General features: G+C 43.2%; 1 protein-coding gene and 1 pseudogene across 2 annotated transcripts in view; one reads left to right on the top strand and one right to left on the bottom strand.

Moving 5' to 3' along the window:
• Window positions 1–26,284, top strand: part of IGFBP7 (insulin like growth factor binding protein 7) — an 84,971-nt gene that overhangs the window by 31,085 nt on the left and 27,602 nt on the right. The window lies entirely within an intron of this gene.
• LOC309795520 (protein FAM3C-like) lies at window positions 11,415–12,443 on the bottom strand (annotated as a pseudogene). Its single transcript has one exon. The product of its transcript is annotated as a protein FAM3C-like (transcript).

Genomic DNA, 26,284 nt, shown 5'->3' with positions numbered 1-26,284 from the left:
GGTGGTTTCCACCCTTAAGAGTTTGAACAAGATCCAGGACTGCAGGACTGACTGGATCAATACAGAACACACTGCAGCCACAGGGTCACACAAATGCAGACCCAGACAGATGGCCTCCAGCCTCCTAGCCTCACTGATGTCATAGTAGACTCCATGGTTAAATAATAAAGGCAGGGTGATAAGCAGAAGCCAACAGAAGGATTTCCCCAAACCGTTTCAAAGTGGTCCATGGTAGAGGCTTCATGTCATTGCTATTGTTTGTATTTCAAGTGAGAGTTCCTCATGTTGGTTCTAACAAAAAGATCCTTGATATTCAAGATTTGTGTGGACTGTTCCTAAATTCTCAGGCACAAGTTCTAAAAATGAAAAGCTGTTTCTTCTTTTCATAAGAGGGGGCATTTGTAGCTACGTTTATCACAGATCCATGTTACAAATAGACAAGGGTGCATGGAAAGGGAGATGTTTAAAGTCACGTATTGAGATCATCAGGTGGCTCCTTTTGATCTAACTCCTACATTGCTCTGCTTTGTGTCCACCCTTTTTTCTCAGATGTGAAATTGTTGGGCTTTATTTTTCCACTTGTCAAATTCTCTTCAGCTTTTTAGCTGCTGTGTTGAACTCTTCTTTTCCTTAAAGGCATTTGGTTATTTTTTTTAATGTTTTTGCTTTACTGAAGGTTAATGTGCTTTTTATTATGGTTTTATAGTTACCTTGCAGAAATCTCATTAGAAAAGCACTTTAATATATTACTTGGCAACCAGACATCTGACAGTGTTCTAGTTCATTAGTTAGGAAACCTCCCCAGGCTTGGAGGAATGGACATTCCTCTGTGAATTGGGAAGCTTTGATCACTCCAGCAGGGGCCAGGGTTTATTTTAATGCATTTGAGGGGGAAGGGGAAGAGGTACTCTAAATCTGGCAAAATAAAAATAACACTGATTAAGAAAACAATGAAACATTCTTGAAAAAGAATTGCACTTCATTTAATATTATTCTGTGGTATCTCCTGAGTCCTTTGAAGACAGGACTTACTTTAGAAAATGGGTCTCTTTCTGTGGCAAGAGCCTAGTTAAACAGACTCACTCCAGGTCACAGATCACATTGAAATGATCCTAATGAGGGTAGACTTTTCAAAGCTATATTCATTTTACCATGAATAAATGGATTCAAGTCTTATTCGTGGGTTTTTAATTTTCAACTTTGAATTTGCAAACTATCAAATTCCTTCAAAGCTATGGTGTGCAGAGAAGGATCTGACTAATAGGATTGCTTTATTTTTAAAGAAAGATGCCCTTTAGCACAGCACTGGACTTTGAAATACGATCAGTCAAGGGTCCAACAGGCAAGGATTTCCCACATGACACTGTTTCTTGTTGAGTTCCAACCAGATTTAATGTCTCTCATACAAAAAAGCTACCGGGAGGGCTTCTAGTGCATTCAGAGTAGATAATGCTACGGCTTCCCTGGTGGCACAGTGGTTGAGAGTCCGCCTGCCGATGCAGGGGATACGGGTTCGTGCCCCGGTCTGGGAAGATCCCACATGCTGCGGAGCGGCTGGGCCGCTGAGCCTGCACGTCCGGAGCCTGTGCTCCGCAACGGGAGAGGCCACAACAGTGAGAGGCCCGCATACCGCAAAAAAAAAAAAAAAAAAAAAAAAAAAAAAAAAGATAATGCTATATTGTTTCAACACAGAGTATACCAAATGAAGTAAAAGTTCCTGAAGCACGGCAATTCTTGGGTGCTGGTGACTTTTTTTTTTTTTTTTTTAAGGAGCTGTATCTCTTTTAATTGAAAGACTTGAAGCAAGCTGTCTGAAAAGGTGTTTTTTTGTTGTTGTTTGTTTGTTTGTTTTTTGCACGATATGCAGGCCTCTCACTGTTGTGGCCTCTCCCGTTGCAGAGCACAGGCTCCGGACGCACAGGCTCAGCGGCCATGGCTCATGGGCCCGGCCGCTCCGCGGCACGTGGGATCTTCCCGGACCGGGGCACGAACCCGTGTCCCCTGCATCGGCAGGCGGACTCTCAACCACTGCGCCACCAGGGAAAACCTGAAAAGGTGTTTTTGTTTTTTTTTAAAAAAAAAAAAAGGGGGCTCAGTTATTAGAATGGTATAAATAGGGCAGCAAGCAAATGGTCATATGAAAGGAGGGCCTCCTCCTTTATCAAGAGATAAAGGGAAAGGAATGGAGCATTTTGGCAAGAGTGACATTAAGCCGCTGAAGTAAGGTTGGAGAGGAAACTGGAGCATCCTGCGTAGTGACAGAAATAAATGAAAGAAGCATGTAGTGCTTTTCAACTTGCCTGATTGACAAGCAGAACCCAGTTGCCAATGATGGCTGACTTTCACCTTTTAATACCTTCCAAGGCAGGTAGGAGAGAGGGAGGGATGGGCAGAAACAATAAATGGTTTAGTTCTGTGTTAGAGGTGCATTTTCCAAAGAAAATGCAATTTGGAGATCTGTGTGCTCAGACCAGGACCCGCTGTGTGAGTCGCTGGCCTCAGGCAGGTTACTAAGTACCCCCCCGACACACACACTGTGTTTCCTCATCTCTGTGCACTAGGGATCACAGAGGCTCTCAACCAACTCCACAGCTCTGTGCTGTGGGTCAGGTAAGATAACACACTTTAGAAAGTTCTCCACAAATGGGCAGTGATGGTGGAGCAAGCTGGAGGTGGTGATGATGACTGTGATGTCTTATCCTGACTGACTCCAAGCCTGGCCAGTTCCTTCGCAGCCGTGCAAGCTCATGGGGCTACTCAGAAGGCCCATCTTATTGTCCCTTCTGATCCAGAGACCCTAGTTCTCAGGCAGTTCTGGCTTTCTTTATAACCACCTCCCTTCCCGCAGCAAGGGTTCACAAGCCGCAGAGAAAAGCTGTTCAAGACAAGACCTCTTAAGCAGGCTCAAAGTTTTGAAAGCCACTGTGGACCTGCCTTCCTGAGTCCCCAGATATTCCCCCACACCAAGTACAGTCGGCCCTCCAAATCCATGGGTTTTGCATCCTCAGTATACCGACAGCCGACTATATTCATCGCACTGCACCATTCTATATAAGGAACTTGAGCATCTGTGGATTTTGGTATCCGTGAGTACTCCTGAATCCAAACCCCTGCAGATATTGAGAGAGGACAGTATGCACAACACCAGTGTGGCTCCCTTAGACCTGTCATGATATTAACCCAGCCCAGCCCCCTCTGCTGGGCTGGGAGCCAGGACTGTGGGCCGGGGTGATGGCCCAGCATGTGCTGTTAGAGGATCGTGACCACCCAGGAAAAACCAAGGGAAGCTGTCTTACCTTGTGTGTGTTAGAACCTGCCAGTGTTGGAATCTGGGGTTGCTTAGTCTAAGCCTGAATGATCAAGAACGGGGGACAGTGCCAGAATGAAAGGGAACATTTGTTTGTCAGCACAGATAGAGGAAGGAAATAGGCTTGCTAAATATAACAGCCTCAGTAGGCCTCCTACTGACTGGTCCTTCTCTCCTTACCCACGCAGAACTCGCCTGATTTGATGAGACATATATGTACTCAATAGCAGCATGGAACATAGTGTTTGACTAGAAGAGGCTTTCCAAAGGCTAGAGCAAGAAAGAGGAACATTCTTTGTAAGTTCCAAGTTAGTGTTTCATACCCCAGAGATATAAGAAATGGTGCCTTCAGTAGGACCTAGAGTTGTGCATTGATCAGCATCGCTTTTGGCCAAAATATACTCCTGATGCAGCTTGTACTGATTCACACACTTCCTCTAGCTAGGTTTCACCACTGCCACATGCACAAGGACCGAGGGGCTTCCTTAACTAGGTGAGCCTGGTGTGTTTAGAGCAGAAGAAATAGCATGTAGTGAAAAAGGAGCACATGCAGGGAGAGCCCATCTGCAGAAAAATTGGCCTTTTTTTTGTTTTGTTTTGCGGTACGCGGGCCTCTCACCGTTGTGGCCTCTCCCGTTGCGGAGCACAGGCTCCGGACGCACAGGCTCAGCGGCCATGGCTCACAGGCCCAGCCACTCCGTGTCATGTGGGATCTTCACGGACCAGGGCACGAACCTGTGTCCGCTGCACCGGCAGGCGGACTCTCAACCACTGCGCCACCAGGGAAGCCCAAATTGGCCTTTTTAATTAGCAGTTTTGTTTCAATACATTCTTTAATACATTGTGTTGTACTGTTCAGCATTGATCTTCAAGATCGATCACATTTGTTTTTCAGGAGGAATCAATCTTAACCAAATAGAAAAATGCACTGAGGCCCCCCTGTGTTTGTTGCTCATTACTCCTCCCCCAAATCTGTGAGCCGGCTCAAGGGGTCTGAGGCATTCAGAAGAGAAGCATTCTTATTTAAACTTCTGGTGGTTCATTTTGCATGTTTTTGAGACTGATTATGGTCTCATAGAGGTTCAGGCCCACAGTCAGAGATTGAGAAACTTCCATCATTATAAATGTGGCCTGTGGCGCCCACCTCATTTTAACTAGCTTGATGCAAAGGAGTGATTGGGGCCTGACTTCTGCCTCCTACAAACTAGTCTTTTTCAATGGTGTGCACTTCTTTCTGTCCCCCAAAGGGATCTGTTAAATGTGATTTTCAGCAGGAAATGTGCTTTTTTAATTTGTTAGCCATAATGGAAATGCATAGATAAACAGAATCTGTGTGAATATAGTCAGATTTGGGAGTTGGGGACAGGATAGGGGAAACAAAGATAGAAAAAGCTCTGTCAAACATGAAATGAGGGGCAGCACAGGAATAAAGAAGCAGATGTAGAGAATGGACTTGAGGACACAGGGAGGGGGAAGGGTGAGCTGGGACGAAGTGAGAGAGTGGCATGGACATATGTACACTACCAAATGCAAAATAGCTAGCTAGTGGGAAGCAGCCACATAGCACAGGGAGATCAGGTCGGTGCTTTGCGACCACCTAGAGGGGTGGGTTAGGGAGGGTGGGAGGGAGATGCAAGAGGGAAGGGATGTGGGGACATACGTATATGTATAGCTGATTCACTCTGTTATACAGCAGAAACTAACACACCATTGTAAAGCAATTAACCTCCAATAAAGATGTTAAAAAAACAAACAAACATGAAATGAGTATGTACTTGATTTTCATTTTTGTTTAAACCAGCCTCTTTATAAAATTTATTTCTTAATAAGACAACATTTTACAATGAGTATGATCAGCGTTTTGAAGAGAAAACATCTTACTGTGGAAGGACTTCTAGAAGAAAGAAAGACTCACCTAAGATTCCTGCAGGAAATCTAAAGAGAACTCCTGGTGGCGGGCCTCCCATCTGTGTTTTGTGGTGAGGGACCATAAACAACCCAGAGAGAGAGAGAGAGATCCCAGTAACTGGAAGTTCCCCGGTGGCCCGGCCTCTGCTTCCTGCCCAGCTTCTGCTCATTTGCCATCTTTATTCTCTTCTGCTCCGTCCAGCCCCACAGATGGTCCAAGAGACTCAGAGGGGCCTTCAGGCTTCTACACCAATTTGAGTTTCCCTCCTGGGCAAGTCAGTGTGTCTCATGGTAATATTCTGTCCTGAAACCATACAAGGAGAGGATGTAACAGTCTCTGACACTCCTGGGAGCACACCTGGAGGAAAGCCTGAGAGTGGTGGCCTCGAGGAAGCCCCCCGCCCTGGACCCTACTGTATGTCTGGGCAAGAGGCTCAGAACATTTCTCTAGTCTTGGCTAGAAAGGCTTCCTTAGAGCTTTGGCTTTTCTCTCATGTCCTTCAGATGGATTCTGCATACCAGAATGGCAAATTGAAAAGCTTCACAGAATTAGCTTTTAATGTTAAAAACAAACAAAAAAGCAAGTTGAGGAATGACTGAAGAGAAAGCGCACTCCAGCTGTCAGACAACTTTGAGAGCATTAGTGGATGTTCTAAATTTAAATATAATTTGTCCCTTTCTCCTTATCCCTGTAACACCGGAAGTTTCCTTTCACTTCCCTCCCTGCCTTCCACTAACCCCATTCCTGGTTTACTACCTGGTGATGATAATTATGTATATGCATCCTGAAAATTTAACCCTTCATGTGCCATTTCCTCTCTTTCGCTATTTTCTTTCCTTTTTTGTGGAAAATTATGTAACAGAAACTTGCCATCTGCATGTTCTTCACTTTTTAAAAAAAATAAATTTTTTGGGCTTCCCTAGTGGCGCAGTGGTTGAGAGTCCGCCTGCCAATGCAGGGGACACAGGTTCATGCCCCGGTCCGGGAAGATCCCGCATGCCGCGGAGTGGCTGGGCCCGTGAGCCATGGCCGCTGAGCCTGCGCGTCCGGAGCCTGTGCCCCGCAATGGGAGGAGCCACAGCAGTGGGAGGCCCGCGTACCGCAATAAATAAATAAATAAATTTATTATTTATTTATTTTTGGCTGCATTGGGTCTTCGTTGCTGCACACGGGCTTTCTCTAGTTGTGGTAAGCGGGGGCTACTCTTAGTTGCGGTGCACGGGCTTCTTGTTTTGAAAGAACAGTGATAAACTTTAATCAAATTAAAGTCAGGAATATAAAGATTCTGCCTCAATTTTTCTTTAATTTCCCACATATCACTTATTTTCCTACTGTCTGCTGAATTTTAACAGTCTGGGACAGCCTCTATGATTACAAATTTAAAAATACACATCCATAAGTCCTTAAACACCATTTTAAAAAACCAGAGTGTCAATGCCAAATTTCTGATTTTAATGAAAATTCTGAACATTAAATGAGCATTGCTGCATTTACAATGCTGACTTTTAAAAGCTATCTGAAAATAAAATATAGTAAAATTATTGCTTCCCAAAGTTATGTTGACATAATCTATACAAGGCAGAATTGAAACAATAGCAAACTGCATGAAAACAGTTAAATAACCAATCTTTATCCCTTCTTTTGGCATTTTATACAGCTCTACAAAGCTATCACGTTATAGTCCTTATCTTGAAAGGGATGTCCTGCCATCTAGATACTTAAATTCTATCCATGTTAAGATATATCCTGAGGATATTAGTGTGTTTACCCATAGGAATGACTTTAATTTTGCATGTTAAGCAGTACAGTACACGCTTGACAAATCTCAGTGTGAAGTTCTATAGGCATATTACTTTGCCAGATAATACAAAAAAATTCACAATGCAAAACCAAGAGTAGTTATTCTCATTATTTAAAAAAAAAAAAAGCAACACTTATTTCACAATCCCTGGACCTGTAAAATAGCCATTCTTTTAATTTACAGAATCGAGGGAAGTATTTTATTTTATTTTATTTTATTTATTAAATATGTTTCCTGCTCATACACAATGTTGATATCATTACCATGATTTTTTTTTTTGAAGATGTTGTGGGTAGGAGTTTATTAATTTATTTATTTTTGCTGTGTTGGGTCTTCGTTCCTATGCGAGGGCTTTCTCTAGTTACGGTGAGCGGGGGCCACTCTTCATCGTGGTACGCGGGCCTCTCACGGTCGCGGCCTCTCTTGTTGCGGAGCACAGGCTCCAGACGCGCAGGCTCAGTAGTTGTGACTCACGGGCCTAGCCGCTCCGCGGCATGTGGTATCCTCCCAGACCAGGGCTCAAACTTGTGTCCCCTGCGCTTGCAGGCAGATTCTCAACCACTGCGCCACCAGGGAAGCCCGAGGGAAGTATTTTAAATGTCAGAACACACATGCTGAATGTGATTTAGTGTATCAGCACCAAAAATCTGAAAAGTCTACAAAAATTGTTTAGATATGTAAGGTGCATACATGAATTACATTCAGTTTGAGGGAAGAAACAGTACCCCCAGATGCACTGATATTTAAGAAATAGCTGAATAACTTTCACCTTGGTTTATAACAAAATAAAAAAATACTGCTTTTAATTTTTCTTACATGTCATCTAAAATTTAGATCCAAAATTGAAGTGCTGCCTTTTACTGTGAATAGCAGTTTGATCGTTACTTTTTTTTTTTTTACAACTTTATTGGCGTATAATTGCTTCACAATGGTGTATTAGTTTCTGCTTTATAACAAAGTTATACATATACACCTGTTCCCATATCCCTTCCCTCTTGCATCTCCCTCCCTCCCAGCCTCCCTATCCCACCCCTCCAGTCGGTCACAAGGCACCGAGCTCATCTCCCTGTGCTATGCGGCTGCTTCCCACTAGCTATCTACCTTACGTTTGGTAGTGTATATATGTCCATGCCTCTCTCTTGCTTTGTCACAGCTTACCCTTCCCCCTCCCCATATCCTCAGGTCCATTCTCAAGTAGGTCTGTGTCTTTATTCCTGTTTTACCCCTAGTTTCTTTCTTTTTTTTTTTTTTTAGTTTCTGCTTTATAACTACCCCTAGGTTCTTCATGACATTTTTTTTCTTAGATTCCATATATATGTGTTAGCATACGGTATTTGTTTTTCTCTTTCTGACTTACTTCACTCTGTATGACAGACTCTAGGTCTATCCACCTCATTACAAATAGCTCAATTTCATTTCTTTTTATGGCTGAATAATATTCCATTGTATATATGTGCCACATCTTCTTTATCCATTCATCGGATGATGGACACTTAGGTTGTTTCCATCTCTGGGCTATTGTAAACAGAGCTGCAATGAACATTTTGGTACATGACTCTTTTTGAATTATGGTTTTCCCAGGGTATATGCCCAGTAGTGGGATTGCTGGGTCATATGGTAGTTCTATTTGTAGTTTTTTAAGGAACCTCCATACTGTTCTCCATAGTGGCTGTACCAATTCACATTCCCACCAACAGTGCAAGAGGGTTCCCTTTTCTCCACACCCTCTCCAGCATTTATTGTTTCTAGATTTTTTGATGATGGCCATTCTGACTGGTGTGAGATAATATCTCATTGTAGTTTTGATTTGCATTTCTCTAATGATTAATGATGTTGAGCATTCTTTCATGTGTTTGTTGGCAATCTGTATATCTTCTTTGGAGAAATGTCTATTTAGGTCTTCTGCCCATTTGGATTGGGTTGTTTGTTTTCTTGCTATTGAGCTGCATGAGCTGCTTATAAATTTTGGAGATTAATCCTTTGTCAGTTGCTCCATTTGCAAATATTTTCTCCCATTCTGAGGGTTGTCTTTTGGTCTTGTTTATGGTTTCCTTTGCTGTGCAAAAGCTTTGAAGTTTCATTAGGTCCCATTTGTTTATTTTTGTTTTTATTTCCATTTCTCTAGGAGGTGGGTCAAAAAGGATCTTGCTGTGATTCATGTCATAGAGTGTTCTGCCTATGTTTTCCTCTAAGAGTTTGATAGTTTCTGGCCTTACATTTAGGTCTTTAATCCATTTTGAGCTTATTTTTGTGTATGGTGTTAGGGAGTGATCTAATCTCATACTTTTACATGTCCCTGTCCAGTTTTCCCAGCACCACTTATTGAAGAGACTGTCCTTTCTCCACTGTACATTCCTGCCTCCTTTATCAAAGATAAGTTGACCATATGTGCGTGTGTTTATCTCTGGGCTTTCTATCCTGTTCCATTGATCTATCTTTCTGTTTTTTGTGCCAGTATCATCCTGCCTTGATTACTGTAGCTTTGTAGTATAGTCTGAAGTCAGGGAGCCTGATTCCTCCAGCTCCGTTTTTCGTTCTCAAGATTGCTTTGGCTATTCGGGATCTTTTGTGTTTCCATACAAATTGTGAATTTTTTTTTTCTAGTTCTGTGAAAAGTGCCAGTGGTAGTTTGATAGGGATTGCATTGAATCTGTAGATTGCTTTGGGTAGTAGAGTCATTTTCACAATATTGATTCTTCCAATCCAGGAACATGGTATATCTCTCCATCTATTTGTATCATCTTTAATTTCTTTCATCAGTGTCTTATAATTTTCTGCATACAGGTCTTTTGCCTCCTTAGGTAGGTTTATTCCTAGATATTTTATTCTTTTTGTTGCAGTGGTAAATGGGAGTGTTTTCTTGATTTCACTTTCAGATTTTTCATCATTAGTGTACAGGAATGCCAGAGGTTTCTGTGCATTAATTCTGTATCCTGCTACTTTACCAAATTCATTGATTAGCTCTAGTAGTTTTCTGGTAGCATCTTTAGGATTCTCTATGTAGAGTATCATGTCATCTGCAAACAGTGACAGCTTTACTTCTTCTTTTCCAATTTGGATTCCTTTTATTTCCGTTTCTTCTCTGATTGCTGTGACTAAAACTTCCAAAACTATGTTGAATAAGAGTGGTGAGAGTGGGCAACCTTGTCTTGTTCCTGATCTTAGTGGAAATGGTTTCAGTTTTTCACCATTGAGGATGATGTTGGCTGTGGGTTTGTCATATATGGCCTTTATTATGTTGTGGAAAGTTCCCTCTATGCCTACTTTCTGCAGGGTTTTTTATCATAAATAGGTGTTGAATTTTGTCGAAAGCTTTCTCTGCATCTATTGAGATGATCATATGGTTTTTCTCCTTCAATTTATTAATATGGTGTATCACATTGATCGATTTGCATATATTGAAGAATCCTTGCATTCCTGGAATAAACCCCACTTGATCATGGTGTATGATCCTTTTAATGTGCTGTTGGATTCTGTTTGCTAGTATTTTGTTGAGGATATGTTCCAGTTTAAGACACTTCACACAACAGATATTTAATGCCCTAAAAATATTTTTTAGACTTGAATCATTTTGTGAACATCTGAAGTTAGATCTTTTATATTTTTATGTAGAGTTGGGTATAAAGTCATTGTGTGTCAAATAAAAATTATTTTTAAATGTTATCAGTCCCAATCAGTAATTAGGATTTTTCTAAATATGTCGTCATCTTTTCAGGCAAAAATTACTATCATGAAGTTAGATGAAAGTAAATACGGAATTTCTTGGTTTACAATCCAAAATTATTGTGGCATTAAAGCATGCCTCTTTCCAAACCATTTGATCAATGCTGATGACACTTAAATAAGGAAAACTTAGGCCAGTATTGCTCTAATTGTACTGACATGCTGTCCTGAATGACCTACCAAGGCTGGGGAAGGGACCTGGCCTGGTTCCTCCGCTCTGTGAAGTGGCCCCTTCTTGTCTTACTCTAAATAGCTTATACAAAATCAACTTATGCACACTGTTAACACAAAATCCAGCAAGCTACAGCCATGATGCCACCTACATGTATATATTTACTTTTTACTGTGTACATTAAAGAATTCTGTTGTGCTCTTCACATATTGGATATAAGTCTTCATATTTTATTTCTAGGTTCCTTGGAAAGGGAAGAGAAAGACTAAGAAAAGAAATAGAACAGGGGAGTCAGACTGTAAAGTAACAACACAACTAGCCCAATATCTTTTTAATTTAAAAGATACTATCATCAAAAGGTTATATATATTTATATATATATTTATATATAAAAGAAAAGTCTCCTTCCTAAAATCCATATTATCCCATGATAGATTTTCACAGTGACTAGTATATATATCGATATAGTTTTCAAATCTCTTCAGTTATCCATTGGGTAATGGTTTTGGAATTAAAAGATGCCATTATCATCGTAGTCTGAACATTGTACCATTAGAGAGATGTGCTTAGAATTGGTTCAGTGATTTGCTCATTATGATGACTATTTACAAAGATGTCTATTTAGCTTAGCAATAAATAATCCTGATACCAAAAGAGATAATGGTCATGCACACACCGAGATGGCTGCATGCTCTTAAAATATTTACATGTAGTTTTTCCATTAGGGCTTTCCCATTAGCAAGTGAAAGTGAGCTCTCTTCAATTTTCTCCACATCGGTCTTGCTTCTGGGGAATGCATCCTTCCATTTCTACAGCTTCGGGCCATCCTTCATATTTGTTTGTGTCCTTATTGTTCTTTATGTGCTGTTCAAAAGGGCTTTTTGTCATAATGCCTTTTCCACCACAGAAGACCCAGTTGTCTCTAAAACCAAGATGAGTAATAGATGTACTCCCAAATTCAGCAATGGGCTGCCAGGCCTCATCATTGAGTTTGGTTGCTCCATCATCATATGTTCCCATTAAGACTGTTGTTCCATCTTGTATGGCCTTCAGAAACTCAATAAATGAGGCCACATTTCCTCCCCACATGTCAAAATATCTGGTGTCTATTAGATCTCCTGTTTTTCCATTTACCTAGGCAACATTGATTCCTCTTCCAACATTATTCTTAACACCACTCATTAAAACATTATCCTCCAGGCAGATTTTGGGTCCTACCACATTGGCTGCTTCACTTGCCATTTTAAAAGCAAAGTGCTTCTCAGGGCAAGCTTTTGAGATCCCACATTTATATCTGGGAGGTTTTGTGGAATGTGCAACTGCATCCATTGCTGACCTTGCAAATAGATTTCCTAAACTCGCATCCATTTTTATTTCAAATGCTTGAGAAATAACATAGAATGTCAGTAAAAATACTGCCACAGCTACCACCAACTTTGCAGCACCTGCTACCCTCATGTTTGGTTTTTCAGTCTGTGGCACTTTTCATTAAATAAGCTCTGGCCTCCCGCCTGCCTCTCTGCCTCGCACGCCCGCTCGCTCCTCCGGCTCCTCCCCGGTACGCAGGCTTCTCCTTGCAGTAGCTTCTCTTGTTGCGGAGCACGGGCTCTAGGCGCGTGGGCTTCAGTAGTTGTGGCATGCAGGCTCAGTAGTTGTGGCACACAGGCTTAGCTGCTGCGTGGCATGTGGGATCTTCCCAGACCACGGCTCGAACCCATGTCCCCTGCATTGGCAGGCGGATTCTTAACTACTGCGCCACCAGGGAAGCCCTGTTCTTCACTTTTGACTCCAATCATGTATTAATGGATAGAAAGTATTTCAGTCTCCTTATTTTTCTCTGCCATTGCTGATGCATTACTAGGCTCCTCTTATCTGGGCATTAGCTCATTGCTTATCTGAGTCTTCACTGGCTTCTGTTTTGCCTTGATCTCTTGGTTATGATGTCTATAGGTCTTGTCTCTATGGAGAATTAGATAGTAAACTGGCGACAGCAGTCCTTTGATTGGAGCTTAGCTTTTTTCAAATGCTCAGAATTTTTTTTTTATTACTTATTTGTACTTTTTTATGGCTAACATTTTTCTGATTCTTTGCCTGAAAGTTTTTTTTTAATTATTTAGTATTGGCTGCATTGGGTCTTCATTGCTGCGCGCGGGCTTTCTCTAGTTGTGGCGAGCTGGGGCTACTCTTCGTTGCGGTGCACAGACTTCTCATTGTGGTGGCTTCTCTTGCTGCGGAGCACGGGCTCTAGGCACATGTCAGATGTTTTTTCAAGCATGCTTCTTCTGAAACCTCAACATATCTCCAGATCAATGATTCCCAAACTTCTGGGAATTGTAACAACCTATCCTTACGTTTGGTTTGTATGAGATCCTACCTCCCTTTTCACCCTATCAATCCTCCAGGAAGAAGAGAGCAACATTTTTTGGTTTTTAATGTAAAAACATGTAAAAAATTTTTTAGTTTTGAGGGGGCTTGGGGATGACATGACACTCAGTGGTGTATTGGAAAAGACGTTGCAAAAAGGAATCACTGCTGTGAATCTTGGAATAAGGTCATTTTAATCTCACTATTTCCTTTTTTTTTAATTGAGGTAGAAAATGCATAACATGAAATCTACCCTGTTAACAAATTAAGTGTACATACAGTATTATTAAATATATGCACATTGGTATACAGCAAATTTCTAGAACTTTCTCATCTTGCAGAAACATTGAACAGCAACTCTGCATCCCCCCTACCTCTAGCCCCTGGCAACCACCATTCTACTTTCTGCTTTTATGAGTTTGACAACTTTAGATCCTTCATGTGAGTGAAATCATGCAACATTTGTTTTTCTGGCTTATTTCACTTAGGTTAGTGTCCTCAAGTTTCATCCATGTTGTAGTATATGGCAGATTAATCTCACTATTTCCTGAAGTGTGAATATAAGACCCTTAAGGGGAAAAAAAAAGTCTTTTATAGTTTCTATGGGCTGTTTAAGGTTACAAATGCTTACAGTTAAGGCTTATGTTTGGGGGATCCTGGGGGGATATAAGGTCCAATTCTTTTTTATATAATGATGAAGTAACGTAAAAGATTCTAGGAGAGCATGTACAAAGAACAGTCCTTGAAAATGCATATTATCATTATTGCAGTTATCTCCTTGAGACTTAGCCATAATGACCCCAAATCAATAAATGTCCATCCATGAGGACTGTACAAATGTGGGAGGTTTTGCCGTAACCCTTGAGGAAAGAACTGTATGACAAAAACAAAAAAACCCTCCTTCTCCAAAAAGAGATTATGATTAATTAAGGGACAGCTCTAGTTGACAGTAGAGAAAGCTCAAAGATGTTGTATTAGTTATTTACTGCTACACAATAAATTAGTCCAAAATTTGCAGGCTAAATAAAACAACAATGAATATCTATTATCTCATACGGTTTCCGTGGGTCAGAAATTTGGGGCTGGCTTATCTAGATAGTCCTTGGCTTGGGGCTCTCTCATGAGGTTGCAGTCAAGATGTCAGTGGGGGCCAGTCATCTGAAAGTTTGAGGTTGGAGAATCTGTTTCCAAATTGGCTCACTCACATGCCTATTGTCATGAGGACTTAGTTCCTCATCACATGGACATCTCCACTGCACTGCTTGAGCATCCTAACAACATGGCAACTGGCTTCTCCCAGACCAAGTGATCTAAGAAAAAGCAAGAAGGAAGCTGCAATGCCTTTAATGACCTAGTCTTAGAATTCACATATTGTCACTTCCACCACATTCTTTTCATTAGAATGGAGTCACTAAGTCTAGCCCACATTCAAGGGGAGCAGAATTCGGCTCCACCTAAAAAGGGAGGATTTGATAAGGGGATGGGAGACCCATGAAGCAGAAGGGAAGAACAGGATCTGGACCAGATACTCTAGTGATACCTGGAGACAAAGAGAAAGAGAATGTGGACACAAACTCCAGTCTGTGGCTGGCATGGGGGCTAGTAGTGGGGGAGGGAACTGGGGGAACAACTGGACAGCCAAACCAGAGAAATGATACAGGTAAGAGTAGTGGCTTTGACCATGAGCAAGGGTGGATGCCCCAGGCCAGCCCAGGAGCTTGGCACTGCTGGAGGGGGAAGTACTTTTCGCCGATATGACTTTCCTGTTGCTATCAGGCCTTCTTCATTAGAGATTCTTCTTCAGCTCAGCAAGGAGCTGGCTCAGAACCCAGACTCCACATGGGAGGAGGGCTAACGTCTTGGTGCTGTTTGCCTCTGGAGCTGCCCCTTTGAACATGTCCACCTGTTGGCATGTTCAGAACTCCATGCCTTAAGAGTGAGCCCTGGGCTTCCCTGGTGGCGCAGTGGTTGAGAGTCCGCCTGCCGATGCAGGGGACACATGGGTTCGTGCCCCGGTCCAGGAAGACCCCACATGCCGCGGAGCGGCTGGGCCCGTGAGCCATGGCCGCTGAGCCTGCGCGTCTGGAGCCTGTGCTCTGCAACGGGAGAGGCCACAACAGTGAGAGAGGCCCACGTACTGGAAAAAAAAAATACTGAGCCCTTTTCTGTTTTCACTATGGAGTTTGATTCCAGGGATGGCCTCTGTGTTTTCTCCAAAGCCTCTTTCTGAAACTGAACTTTTGTTTACCTCCTAAATTGCCCTTTTAGCCTCCTTAGACTGAGTTGATTTGTCTTGATGGATGAATCCGATTCTTGAACTCATCGGCTTTGGCTCCACTTCTCTTGGCAGAGAACACAGGAAGATAGTTTTTCTTATGTGCGTGTTTGGGGAGCATTTTTTTTTCTTTGTTTTTCTGTCTCAGCCACAACCCGTGGGCGAGCCCAGCACCTGGGACCTTGACAAGCCTCTGTGTGTTCATGGGTTGAGGTCATCTAGGGAGTTCCTCCCAGTGTCGTTCGTCATGTCCCCGAATTCCAGAGCAGACCGCAGTTTCCCAAATCCCAGGCTCATGGAAATTGGGGGAATTACTTTTCTGGAGCCAGCTTTATCTTACTTGTCCATGTTCCATTCATGCAAATTGGAAATCCTCCCGCAACTAAACTGTGTGCCGCCCTTCTGCCTGGGAAATGCAGCTGTTCATGCTTAATGCTTTTGCTTAGCACCTTTCTAATCTCTCAGCTTTACACTGTTTAAATGGCAGCCAGCTGACTGAGAACAGATAATGTTTTTTCTGATTATTAATAAAGTACAAGGAAATGAATTCATACGGTTCTAGTTCCGCTTCTGCCAGCCTCCTGGAATGAGTGTAGGCAAATGTTGAACCAGCGCCCGTCCCAAACCTCATCTGTAAAATGAGAATTTGGACAAGATGGATCTTAGGGTCCTTCTACATCTAAAGGTCACTGGCTATATGATAATTTAAGAACATGGAAGTATTAATAGGGTAGGATTTATTTACCACAAGAGGAGAATCTCAGTACTGTCTCCTGTGAAGCATCCCACCAGAAAGGGCCTGTCTGTCAGCCGGTGCTTTTCCTCTGCACGTGGAATCAGCAATTCTTCTTTCATGTTTGGAAACAGACTTTAAAGTGGACCTTTTTCACTTAAAACCTCACATAAATGTTTGGGTTTTTTTTGTTTTGTTTTTTGCGGTACGCGGGCCTCTCACTGTTATGGCCTCTCCCATTGTGGAGCACAGGCTCTGGACGCGCAGGCTCAGCAGCCATGGCTCACGGGCCCAGCTGCTCTGCGGCATGTGGGATCTTCCGGACCGGGGCACGAACCCGTGTCCCTTGCATCGGCAGGCGGACTCTCAACCACTGCGCCACCAGGGAAGCCCACATAAATGTTTTTAACATGTTTTAGGGAGCTGGGGTTTATGCTTTGCTGATTGTTTCTTTTAAATCCATCTTTTCTAATATAACATTATTGCTTGTCAACATAGACTTGCCCTTTTGCACTTTTAAATAGTTGCCCCAAACTTCACTCTGGTTTCTCCCACTAAAAGTCTGACCAGTGACCCCCAATTTTTAAATCTCATAAACTGACTAATAAGACAGCATTTTGCTATAGAGTCAGCCTTTATCTTTTGTCTCCTGGGTTTTATCTAAATTTTTTAATGAAATTGCTACTTTTGTATAGATTTTTACCATATGGTCTATGTTAATGTAAGCATAAGAATACAGCATCAGCAACTCTGGCCATTTTATTGCTCTAGTTGAGTAGCTGGGTCAGGAACATAAACAGAGCATCTCTAAACATTGGCCTGTTTGTACCTATGGACAGCTGAGGACAAATTTTTAAAAAGCCACAGTAATCAAAATTTCTGCCCAGGGCCTCCCTGGTGGCGCAGTGGTTGAGAGTCCGCCTGCCGATGCAGGGGATACGGGTTCGTGCCCCGGTCTGGGAGGATCCCATATGCCGCGGAGCGGCTGGGCCCGTGAGCCATGGCCGCTGAGCCTGTGCGTCCGGAGCCTGTGCTCCGCAACGGGAGAGGCCACAGCAGTGAGAGGCCCGCGTACAGCAAAAAAAAAAAAAAAAAAAAAAAAATTTCTGCCCAAATGGTAAAACATGCCCTTGTACAAACTCTGGAATAAAAGTAGTTATAACTAGCTAGCCCCCCAAAATCTTTTTAATGACAAAGGAAGCCAGTCTCTTGGAATGGTTCCTAAAGTCTTGCTACTTAAACCTTTACATGAAAGCACAAAACCTGGTGTATATTTTGGTAACAGCATCAGTACACTCAGCTACTCAGGTTTGTTGATCATTTACTCAGTGCCAGGCACTGGGATACAGAATAGAACTTGAGAGAAGTTGGCCTGTCCTTACCAGCATTGAGCCCACAGTCTAATGGGGTGCGAAGACACAGTTAAAGCCCTGAGAAATTGCTGTGATGAGGGTAAATAGAACCATGCAAGAACGAGGAAGGAGACCCTCGTTCTATTTATTGAAATATAATTGATTTACAATGTTGGTTAATTTCTGCTGTACAGCAAAGTGACTCAGTTATACATTATATATACATTCTTTTTTATATTCTTTTCATTATGGCTTATCTCAGGATATTGAATATTGTTCCCTGTGCTATAGAGTAGGACCTTGTTTTTTCTATACGTAATAGTTTGCATCAACTAACCCCAAACTCCCGGTCCATCCCTCCCCTCCCCCAACCTTGGCAACCACAAGTCTGTTCTCTGTCTGTGAGTCTGTTTCATAGATAGGTTCATTTGTGTCATATTTTAGATTCCACATATAGGTGGTATCATATGGTATTTGTCTTTCTCTTTCTGACCTACTTTGCTTAGCATGGTAATCTCTGGGTCCATTCATGTAGCAAATGGCATTATTTCATTCTCTTTTATGGCTGAGTAATATTCCATTGTGTATGTGTTTATGTATATATTTATACACCACATCTTTATCTATTCATATGTTGATGGACATTTAGATCGTTTCCACGTCTTGGCTGTTGTAAATAGTGCTGCAGTGAACATTGGGGTGCATCTATCTTTTCGAATTATAGTTTTCTCCAGATATATGCCCAGCTGTAGGATTGCTGGATCACATGGCAACTCTATGTTTAGTCTTTTGCAGAACCTCCGTACTGTTCTCCAGAGTGGCTGCACCAATTTACATTCCCACCAGCAGTGTAGGGAGGGTTCCCTTTTCTCCACACCCTCTCCAGCATTTGTTATTTATAGACTTTTTTAAATGATGGCCCTTCTGACCAGTGTGAGGTGGTACCTTATTGTAGTTTTGATTTGCATTTCTCTAATAATTAGCAACGTTGAACATCTTTTGAAATGCCTTTTGGCCATTTCTATGTCTTCTTTAGAGAAATGTCTATTTAGGTCTTCTGCCCATTTTTCAATTTGGTTATTTGGTTTTTTTAAATTTAATTTATATTTATTTATTTATTTTTGGCTGTGTTGGGTCTTCGTTTCTGTGCGTGGGCTTTCTCTAGTTGTGGTGAGCGGGGGCCACTCTTCATCGTGGTGCGCGGGCCTCTCACTGTCGCGGCCTCTCTTGTTGCGGAGCACAAGCTCCAGACACGCAGGCTCAGTAGTTGTGGCTCACGGGCCTAGTTGCTCCGTGGCATGTGGGATCTTCCCAGACCAGGGCTCGAACCGGTGTCCCCTGCATTGGCAGGCAGATTCTCAACCACTGCGCCACTGGAGAAGCCCATGTTATTTGTTTTTTTGTTATTGAGTTGTCTGAGCTGTTCATATATTTTGGAAACTAAGCCCTTGTTGGTTGTATCATTTGCAAATATTTTCTCCCAGTTCATAGGTTGTCTTTTTCTTTTGTTTATGGTTTCCTTTGCTGTGCAAACGCTTATAAGTTTGATTAGGTCCCATTTGTTTACTTTTGCTTTTATTTCTATTGCCTTGGGATACTGACCTAAGAAAACATTGGTACAATTTAGATCAGAGAATGTTTTGCCTATGTTCTCTTTTAGGAGTTTTATGGTATCATGCCTTATGTTTAAGTCTTTAAGCCATTTTGAGTTTATTTTTGTGTATGGTGTGAGGGTTTCTTATAACTTCATTGATTTACATGTGGCTGTCCAACTTACCCAACACCACTTGCTGAAGAGACTGTCCTCCCCATTGTATATTCTTGAGGAGGCCCCCATTCTAAACAGGGGGAAGGGGGATGAGGAAAGACGTCAAGGGAGGTTTGTCAAACAAAAAGATAACTGAGATCTAAAGGATATCTAGGGGTTAACCAGGCAAAGATGGGGAGGAATGGGAAATGGGGAGAATGTTCCAGGAAAAGGAATGACATGCCCAAAGGCTAGGGGCCAGGGAGAGCAGGACACATTTGAGGAACACTGAAGTTCATTATGGCTGGAGCTCAGAGTTCAGGAGCGACAAGGCAAGAAAGGAGGCTGGGAACATACTCAGGGCCAGATCTTATTTATTCTGGATTTTATAGTTTAAATAAATGTAGTCATTTCGAACCCTTCTCCCCTTTCTGGCAGTTAAATATTTTCTCAAGATGAAGATGTAAATCTGAAGCATATCTAAGCCCAAAGAGGAGACATTTTCAGTAATAGAAGGATTGTTTGGCTCTGCCCAGGAATGTTTACTAACTGTTAACATTGACTTTTAAAGTTTTCTATTAAAAAAAAAAAAAAAAAAAAAAAAAAAGGCTTCCGTGGTGGCGCAGTGGTTAAGAATCCGCCTGCCAATGCAGGGGACACAGGTTCAAGCCCTGGTCCGGGAAGATCCCATGCGCTGTGGAACAAATAAGCCCGTGCACCACAACTACTGAGCCTGCACTCTAGAGCCCGCGAGCCACAACTACTGAGCCCACACACCACAACTACTGAAGCCCACACGCCTAGAGACCGTGCTCTGCAACAAGAGAAGCCACCACAATGAGAAGCCTGCGCACCACAACGAAGAGTAGCCCCCGCTCACCGCAACTAGAGAAAGCCCGCGTGCAGCAACAAAGACCCAACACAGCCAAAAATAAATAAATAAATACATTTATAAAAATAAAAAAATAAAGTTTTCATAGGATTCCTGCCTATATAAGGTACTTTCTAAAAAGATGACATCTTCTTAATGATTTGCAAAACAAAACACGAAGCATATTTTCAAATACTGATTTTCCCATTAAACATTCATTGAAACCATTCAAATCTAACGAAAAGGACTGGCGTTCTCAGACTGTTTTATTCTAAGATGTGGTAGGACTCTAACTATGTGGTCGTGGTAGAGTTAACATCTGCTGAGCATTCAGCATGAGCAGGATAATTCTGACCTGTTTGGGGTTACAAGTCCAAACTGCTTACCCAGAGCTGCTCAGAAAATACCCCTGAAACATTTCAGGCCGGAGTGTGAATGGTGAGCCATGACCACTGTTTAGGATTCTCACAGTTGTGTAATCTTTTCTCCAAAAGACATTAATGTTTTCATTATCTTGTTTTTCTTTTCTTCTTGATAACTTGTAGACATACCTAATCTCCTTGCCTTGACACTGAAAACCGCTGCAAACTAGTCTGGCCTCCAGTTCTCAAGACATCTTTTCCTTCTCTCCAAACCCCTCACCCTCCAACAAAACAAAGCAAGAAGGGACACTTCAGCAATACTGGGTTGTGTAGAGAGGCACCACAGGAGCCTAGGGAAAGCTCTGGGTTTGGACTCAGAAAACGTAGATTCATGTCCTGGACACACCACTCCCAGGCTTGGGGACTTTGCACAAGACACTGAACATTAGTGAACCTCAATATCTTTATCTGTAAAATGACTCGCTTAGCTGATTGTTGGGAAAGTCAAAATGAAGTAATAGGTATAAAAACTCTTTGTGGGCTGTAAACCCTAACGCCAACATACAGCGACATCTCACCTCTTTGAGCAGGCTGACCCCCTCGCTTGGAATTTCCTTACCAACCCCACCCACTGCCTTTAACTTTGAAAGCCCTTTTCCTCTTCCATGAATTCAGTTCTGACCTACTCAGTCAGAATGCTTTTTATATTTATATCATAGGACCAGTCATACTCCTTCGATATTATAATTGATTCTATACTTGTATTCTAGTCTACACTTTGTGGATTCTAAATCCGTATCAGATAGGAGTCCAACCCCATCATCTTTCCATTCCTCCTGTCACCCAGCACAGCACTTAGTTTGTGGAGGACCTGAATGAATTAAGCCACTCCTTGTTTTTACCTGCTTAGTGCCATACAATGCTAAAATTCAATTTAGTTTCATTGTGAGTCTTTCTCAACTTTTTTTTTTTTTTTTTTTTTTTTTTTTTTGCTGTACGCGGGCCTCTCACTGCTGTGGCCTCTCCCGTTGCGGAGCACAGGCTCCGGATGCACAGGCTCAGCAACCATGGCTCACGGGCCCAGCCGCTCCGCGGCATATGGGATCTTCCCGGACCGGGGCACGAACCCATATCCCCTGCATCGGCAGGCGGACTCTCAACCACTGCGCCACCAGGGAGGCCCCTTTCTCAACTTTTATACCTTTTTCCATAGGGATTTTTCCTTAAGGAGTAACTTCATCTAGGCAACAGTAGAAGTTAGTGCTCTCATTATAGGAAATGAATATTAATGATGACTAGATGACATTTTTCTTTTGATAACCCCTAACTAATAGGAATTAAACCACTGGCCAGTCCAGTTTTTTTTTTTTTTAATTTATTCGTTTGTTTGGCTGTGCCGGGTCTTAGTTGCAGCATGTCGGATCTTTAGTTGCGGCATGTGGGTTCTTAGTTGTGGCATGCGGGATCTACTTCCCTGACCAGGCATGGAACCCGGGGCCCCTGCATTGGGAGCGAGCGCAGAGTCTTAACCACTGGACCACCAGGGAAGTCCCTGGCCAGCCCAGTTTTACATCTTTTGATCAGTATGTTCCAAAAATATCCGTTCTTTAATTGTCTGAGCATGTTATGACATTGGGAAAGCTATCTAGTGCTGACACTGGAGTATTTGTGGATCTGTTATTCCTCATTATTGCTGTGTAGGTTAAAATGCTGCTGTTATTTTCCAAAGCATTATTCAGAGCTGTCTGTGAGTGAGGTTAAGCTCTCTCAGCTGCAGAGATCATGACTGTGTTTTCACAGAGGCCCGTGGATGTGTGGGTGGAAGCAGGTTTCGTGATTACCAGTGTCATGCTTGTCCCGGGGGTCTTGTCTCAGTTTATCTATTTGAGTCTACTTTCTTCTCTTCAAGTGTCAGTTTAACTGATTTACAGGCTCTGAGACCATAATCCTTTCCCATGGACTAGGTAAGTCTGGGCTGCTTTCCACCCCTTGTTCACAGGCAGAGCAGGCATCACCCCCTTGTGAACCAGCCTCATCTTTGAAGCCCCCAGCTTGCTAAAGGGGTCACACGTTTGCTAGAGAGATCCCCTGAGAATGTACCCAAAAGGCAAGGACTAAGGAGGCATAAAGCGCAGGTTCTATGTCAATTTTGGGAAAATCATGGACATTTTCTTCCCCAAGTTTGTAAAGAACGAGTTTCCTGCTTTTATGCATGGCTGCTCTAAAGAGGTGCCCAGTCTGAAATCCCGGCTACTGCTCTGGAAGGAAATTACTTTCCTTTACTTAAACAGAAAAATAGAATCTCCAAGCCTGGAGCTGGTGGCTGCCCTAGAAGAAACACCTGCAGAGGGAAAGGTTGTTTCGATGACAGGCCCCATAGCACACTTCACATGCAGTTGCTCCAAGTCCTTGTAAAGATGCAGTATCTTAAACTTTCAAACCCAGTTTACTATTGAAACCACGAGAGCCCCTTTTTTCCCTGCATTGTAAAAGGAATTAACAACTCAAGGAAAACAAAACTCAAAAAAAAAAAGAAAAAAGAAGAAAAGAAAAAGAACCACTAATTATAGAAAAATAATCACTGTCTGAAAATAATCAAGATGCCAAAGTAAAGCTGTCTGGTCCTATAAATACCAGTAAGAGCAGCAAAGAGCATTTTTATGCCCCCAGAGACCCTCCTTCTGGGGTAACTACTCGCCCATGAGGTAGCATAGCTTTCCTTTACCTGGTTCCCACTTTTCTTTTTTTTTGTTTTTAATTGATTTATTAATTTATTTTTGGCTGTGTTGGATCTTCGTTGCTGCGCGTGCGCTTTCTTTAGTTGCGGTGAGCGGGGGCTACTCTTCGTTGCGAAGCACAGGCTCCAGGCGCATGGCTTCAGTAGTTGTGGCTCACAGGCTCTAGAGCACAGGCTCAGTAGTTGTGGCGCACGGGCTTAGTTGCTCCGCGGCATGTGGGATATTCCCAGACCAGGGCTCGAACGTGTGTCCCCTACGTTGGCAGGCGGATTCTTAACCACTGCATCACCAGGGAAGTCTGGTTCCCACTTCTCATAGCTTACACCCAGCAGGGTGGGCTCCAGGTCAACCTCCACCCAACAAGAGCAAGCAAGACTTGCCTCATTAATGAAAAATACAAAACCCTTATTCAAAGTCCCCCAGTTCCTCTTAGAGAGGTCTTCTTCCCCCGTGATCAGAGACCTGCCCATTTCCCTGATTTTCAGAGCAGTGTTACTTGGCACTTCTGAGCCTCTTTGAACAATCTAGCTCTTCCAAGCTCAGATGGTCCACTGCACCCACATCTAGCACCTTCTGTAATGTGAATTTCCTTTCAGCACTCAGAAAGAATGTCTTGTTATACTGGGAACACACAGTATGTCCACAAAGCAAGTACACAGTAACAAATGTAGTAAGTACTCAGGACGCACATGAGAAGAATTAGCCCATGGGTAAGAGGAATGTTCTGTTCCAGTTTGAGCCTGGAGGACAGTGCTAGAAAAGTGCAGAACATGGGAGAAGGAACCTAAATCCTACTAGGAAGTGGGGAGGAAATCTGAGAACACTCAGCAAAGCAGAGATAAACAAAGGATGAAACTTGGGGTAAATAGCTGAGAGCTTTCAAGTCTGTGGAGATCACAGAGGAGTACAGAAAATAACCAGAGGGCACAAGTGAAGGAGGGGAAAACACTGAGAAAGAACAGGGGGAGCCGTTATGCGCGGCTGATTAATGTCTGGGGTTTGGGGCCAAGGAGGCAACTGTAACCATGAGAGCTGTAGAGACTGGGGCCTGATGGGCAAAGACATCACCGGGTAAAAATGCTAGACAGGCACAGTCACGGCATGCCCCGCACTGTGTTCATGGTTGGCGGGGGACGGAGGGGGCTGTGCCTCACACAGATCCCTTGTGTTTAATGCGGCTCCAGGCCCTCGCAAAGCCGAGCTGAACGCGTATTAGCAGAGGAGGCGATCTGACTCTAAATGTGCAAAGGCAAAGGGTCCGGATTTAGTGGGCTCTTAAATGAGACCCACAGACTCCAGACGGACGCAGAGCCCCATCTCTGGCACTGCCATCAAGTGTAGGAATTCTGAGGGCAGGAGAGGGGCAGGGGCGGGGCTGGGGATGTGAACCAAGTGCTTTATTTTAGGAAAATGGAAAACAGCATAGAAGGAGAACTACTGAGACTCTGAGAGCAGGCAACTCAAAGCTTGTGACAAACGGGGGGGAGGTCAGACATGGCCCACCATACCCCCCATGGAGCTAGAACGATAATAGTAACAATAAGAAGGTTATCGGGTATCTATACCCTTCACTCCAGCTCCTGGAACTTTCCTCTCTTCTCCTTCAATGCTTGCACCTCCCAGTGTCCTCGGCCTCTCCCTGAAAAGACCTGGGAGCAGTGTTTCTCCAGATCTGTCCTCCTCTTCTCCTCTCTTACTTTCCACCTTGGTGTTGTCTTCGTCATCTGAGCATCTCCTGCTCTGAAGCCGTGTTTTTTGTTTTTGTTTTTTGTTTTTTACATTATTGGAGTAAAATTGCTTCACAATGGTGTGTTAGTTTCTGCTTTATAACAAAGTGAATCAGCTATACATATACATCTGTTCCCATATCTCTTCCCTCTTGCGTCTCCCTCCCTCCCACCCTCCCTGTCCCACCCCTATAGGTGGTCACAAAGCACCGAGCTGATCTCCCTGTGCTATGCGGCTGCTTCCCACTAGCTATCTACCTTACGTTTGGTAGTGTATATATGTCCATGCCACTCTCTCGCTTTGTCACAGCTTACCCTTCCCCCTCCCCATATCCTCAAGTCCATTCTCTAGTAGGTCTGTGTCTTTATTCCTGTTTTACCCCTAGGTGCTTCATGACTTTTTTTTTTCTTAAATTCCATATATATGTGTTAGCATACGGTATTTGTCTTTCTCTTTCTGACTTACTTCACTCTGTTTTAATTGAGTGGTTCTACCTGGGGAGTTGAAAAAAAATAATTCCAGTGCCAGACCCCACACCCAGACCAACGCCCAGACCAACGCAAAACTCTGGGAATGCAGCCCAGGCCTGCGTACTAGTTAACCGCTCCCAGAGGAGCCCAGTGTGCAGCCAGGATTGGCAGCCACTGCAAGACAGCATCCTTCCTAGAGGCCGGTTCCCGGGTGGCTGGAGCTTGCCCTGTTGGCTGTGTGTCTGGTGCCTGTTATTCCTGCAGATGCCCCTCTGCAAGCTCTCTTCCAACCTGCATAATCTTCCAGAAACTGAACAAATCTCCTCTTTTTGATAATTCCTAATCTAAAAGAGTGACCCGGTACTGCACTGTCAATCCCCACAGTTTGTTTCCAGAGTGGTCAGCCTGGCCTGAGGGATTTACTGGGCCTCCTACAATGTAAATCTCTTCCTTGGATGAAGTGGAATTGAGGACTTATCTAGTTCTCAGGGAGCTGAAGAACTTTAGTCTTCTACTAAAGACCCCAGGTAGGAAGCTCCCTGGAGCCCGGGCTGTCTAGTGGACAGGGAACAGCAGAAGTGGCATCACGGTAGCATCCTCCCAGGTCCTCCTGGTAGCTCAGGCCTCAGCCTTCTTCAGCTTTCCAAAATGTTCTAGGCACTAGGCTTAGCAAGTCCAGCCCTCCTGAAGTTGAAGGCCACTTGGCAGTCCCTCGTATCCTTCCCCCTAGGG

Source organism: Mesoplodon mirus (genome assembly GCF_964341445.2).
Source record: "Mesoplodon mirus genome assembly, chromosome: 2".
Taxonomy (NCBI): Eukaryota; Metazoa; Chordata; class Mammalia; order Artiodactyla; family Ziphiidae; genus Mesoplodon; species Mesoplodon mirus.
This window is presented reverse-complemented; position numbering and strand designations above follow the sequence as displayed.